Here is a 4020-nt window from a genome sequence, read left to right as displayed (position 1 = left end):
GAGTAGCTCTGGGTTTCAGTAAGAGCTGCAAGAATGGAAAGGAAGCTGTAACCAAAGCTTCGTCACTGATCTGGAGAGATTTGCATGCACTGTTCTGAGCTGCCTGCTTACTATAAATGTCCTAATTACTTGTCAGAGGAAGCAACTGTTTCCTTTACTGATAATTTTGGTTATTTATCACGGCCGATGCGCGCTGCGTTCAGATCCCTTCAGTCATCTGTCTGCTCAGTAACACTTAGAGAGGGGTCAGACCTTCTCACACACCCGATTACTCATCAGAAATGTTGAGGCTGTGACTCTTTGCAGTCACCGGTGAGTCACGGCCGTTCCTCGGGAAAGAACCGACGGCCAAATTCTGACATCTGACATCTGAGGTTTGCTCCCAGAGGGGTAGAATCACAGCGCTGCCACTGAGCGCCGCTCCTCGGTGGGCGGAGGGATGGAAATCCGGCCGTGGTTCGGGGATTGCAGCCTCACACGGGAGCGATGCTAAGGACGCGTTACCGACGTCTGTCCGTCCATCCGACATCCTTCTGCTCCACCCGAGAGCTCGGCTCCGGCTCCGTTCGGGAGGACCCCCGGCCCCGCAGAGGGAAGGCAGCGGGGACCTCTGCTGGGCGAGCCGAAAATTCTTTTTCCCCAAATGCGCTCCCCGAGGGCCGCTCGCGATGGAGCCTCCGGAGGGCGCCCGCAACGCGTCTTCCCCCGCCCCGGGGTACGGGGGGCAGAGCCGGGGGGGTGGGGGCAGAGAAGGGGGAGGAGGGGGGGCTGGGAGGGGCCGGGTCCGCTCTTAGGCGGATGTCGGCTTTTCCGAGGACGTGAGAGCTTTCACACGCGGGAATGACCGTCACAGACCGAATTAAAAGACTTTTGTAGGACAGTTTCTTCACACCGTCCGTCCGTCCGTCCATCCATCCATCCATCCATCCATCCATCCATCCATCCATCCATCCATCCCTCCCTCCCTCCCAACAGCCCATCCATCCATTTCTCTCATCTCAGACACCCCGTCCCCCCAACCCCTCCTGTGACCCCCACGTCCCCCCTCCCCACCCCAACCTCTCCCCCCTTCCCAGCCGAAGCCAAGCACTTCTTTTCTGCCTCCCCTTTGGGTGGAGCAGAGAAATACCCCACTGGAAACCCGTTCCTGCTCAGGAGGCATTTTGGGGCTGAGGGTGCACGGGGTTCAGTGCAAACCCTTCCAGCCCCCTCCTCCACTTTTTGAGTTTTTCTTTCCTTTTTTATTTTTCCAGGACAACCAAAGCTCATCTCTGCAGGTAAAGGCGAGAGCTGTCAGCGCTGCGGAGCTCCGGGACCTGAGAGATCTGGGCCAACAGATGCAATTCCCTCCCCTACACCTAAAGCACAACAATCGTTCATGGGAAGGACCTGAGGACAATCCTCAGCCTCTCAGTAATTCAGCCTGCACCTCACACTGCTGGGTTTGAGCCCATTTGGCAGCAGATAGAGCAGCTCTGAGTGCAGGACCTCGAGAGGGTGGGGGGCACCGGGGCAGATTTAACCCCTACCTCTGTGAGTTCTGTGTGCACAGAGCTGTGCCAGCTGCGAAGGGCCGCACGGACGCTTTGCTCCAGGTTTCCGTGAGGGTTTGATGTGTCTCTGTGCTCCTGTATACTGAGTTTGTGCCCCACGGACCGAGAGCTGGGTCTTAATTTGGGATATTTCAACACACGTAGGGTGCCTATTCCTCTTATCCAGCTCTCCTTGGCATGGACCTGCGTGGGGCTTCGATGAGAAACTGCTGGAGATTTGTTCTTTGGAGCTCTGTGCTCTCAGCCTGCACCCACCTGGAGGCACTGGGGGGGCACACTCACACTCACACTCATTCACACTCACACTCACACACACATTTTCTGTCACACCAAACAAACACCTCAGGCCAAAACCCCACTCACCCAGAGCAAGATTTTACGATGATGTTTGCCGTTGCCAGAAAGCAGCAAACTTTACAACCCAGATGTGGTTGGGGGGGGGTTGGGGGGGATCAGAGCAGCGCACTGCTGCTGTGTTTATGGTGAGACCCAACACGATTGCAGGGGTTTATAATCTGAGGGCATCCATCCTCGCCAAGAATGCAGGTTGCTCTTTGCTTTCTACCTATCTAAGCCAGATGCTGCGGGTATCTCCCACTGCTGACAGCCGCTTTCTTCAAAGGCTTGTCCTCAGCCATCCATCCATTAGGATAAAAAATGAGCTCTCCTTCTCCTGCATTTGTTTTGGGAAGAGGGAAATTATTTAAACAACTGCATCTCCATTAAGTGAGGGTGGGGAGCGGACCCCTTTTGCTTTCTGAGACGGAGAGAAGTGCTGCTTCACAAAACATCTGCTCCCTGCGCTCCCACCCCCCCATCCCAGCTATCAGCTCACAGTGCCTGCTGAAAGAAGCCTCCTTTCGGGGGAGGAGGGGATGATTTCCCCTTCGTTCCCTCCCTGAGGAAGACAAAGGGGCAATATCAGCGCTGCTATCTGCCCCAACCTTTTTTGTTTCATCCATCCACGACTGCACTTCCCAAGGCCTCCCTTCCCCAAGCTGTACGGTGCACATAGGTGAGAGCACGAGGGGATGGAATCACTGCTTTTCTCTGCCTTCCTCCTTCGGAGGGGCTCCGTCCTCAGCCCGAAGCTTGCATGGTGAGCTGCTCCCCAGGCAGGGAGAAGAGCTGGCAGAGCATCAGCCCTCCTGCCATTGCCACCAGCAAGGAGGGCTGCAGGGCTTCCCACAGCATGGCTGCGCTCCTTTAGGACCCATCCCTTTTAAGCAGCCCCTTTGCCTTTTTATTTACAATAAACACATCTCTGGCAACGAAACCCTCGCCCACTCCCAGCCTCCCCCTCCCCAAAGCCCATAAAGCTCCAGCTTTGCATATCAGAGTGCTGTTCTGCAGGGCTGGGTCCTGCGGGGGTCCCAGGGTCACGCTGGGGGCAGCGGGGTCATTGTATAGCCATCATGGGTCAATAAGCAACTGGTCAGGCTCTCAATCCACATCAGGCCTTGAAGAGGACTGGGAAATGGGAGAATCCATTCATAATAATAATAAACTTGTCAATCAATGGCGGGCAGGAGAAATACTTTGTAAAAGGTAAAAAAAAAAAAAAGAAAAAGAAAAAAGAGGAGGTTTTCCTTTTCAAGTTTGACAACACAAAATGTTGGGAGGTTTAAAAACGCTGTTTGTCTTTTGGGGTTGGGGGGAACTGCAAAGCAGAATGGTTTTCATACAGAGCACCTCCAGGTGAAGGAAGGCAGGCAAGTGTGGGGTGTGCCGTGCTGCCTATGTCAGAACTGAGAAATGATTTTATATATGCTTGGAATAGATACAGAAATGCTCTTGGAGAGAAACGATGACCTCGTGGAATGGTGGGATGGACACCTCGGGGAAAGGGGAAGGCTGTGGCTGTCCAACCACGCTCCTCCCAACAGCAGCACTGTGGGATGGTGAGGAATCCTTTGGTTTAAGCTCATCTCAGCCACAGAAATATATTTTTTTCCAGCATTCTTTTAAGAGCCTTTAAGACAAATTCACAGTAAATCGGTGTGCAGTGCACAACAAGAGGCTTTCCCTGCCTTCTCCAGGCTGAAATGAATGGGAAAACAAACCAAGGGGCAAACAAAGAGGGCAGATTTCTTGCACTGAAATTCGCTGGAGGGAAAATGTTCCACGTTTATCCTTGGATGATCTCTTCCTTGTCCACTCGTTTTTGGAAAGCAAAGAACCCAGAAGTTCCATTGTCAGGGGATGCTGCAGTGTGGTTTATTGGGGGAGAAGTAATGCAGAGAGTGCAACGAGTGACCTCAGGATGGCGAAGGGAGTGAAGGAAGGGCTGCACTTTCCCTCTTCCTTTCGCTTTCCTGTTTCCCTCACATGCAGCTCATTCCCAGCAGGGTCAGCCCAAACACATCTGCAGTTTTCTGGAGTTCCTGCTCTGCTTTTGCATCCCCCCAGTCTGTGATTGCCCCCAGAGCCATGGCAGAATCCAACAATGTAGGGGTGGGGGGTGTGT

This window comes from Meleagris gallopavo, chromosome 29 (genome assembly GCF_000146605.3).
Source record: "Meleagris gallopavo isolate NT-WF06-2002-E0010 breed Aviagen turkey brand Nicholas breeding stock chromosome 29, Turkey_5.1, whole genome shotgun sequence".
In the NCBI taxonomy this organism is placed as follows: Eukaryota; Metazoa; Chordata; class Aves; order Galliformes; family Phasianidae; genus Meleagris; species Meleagris gallopavo.
This window is presented reverse-complemented; position numbering follows the sequence as displayed.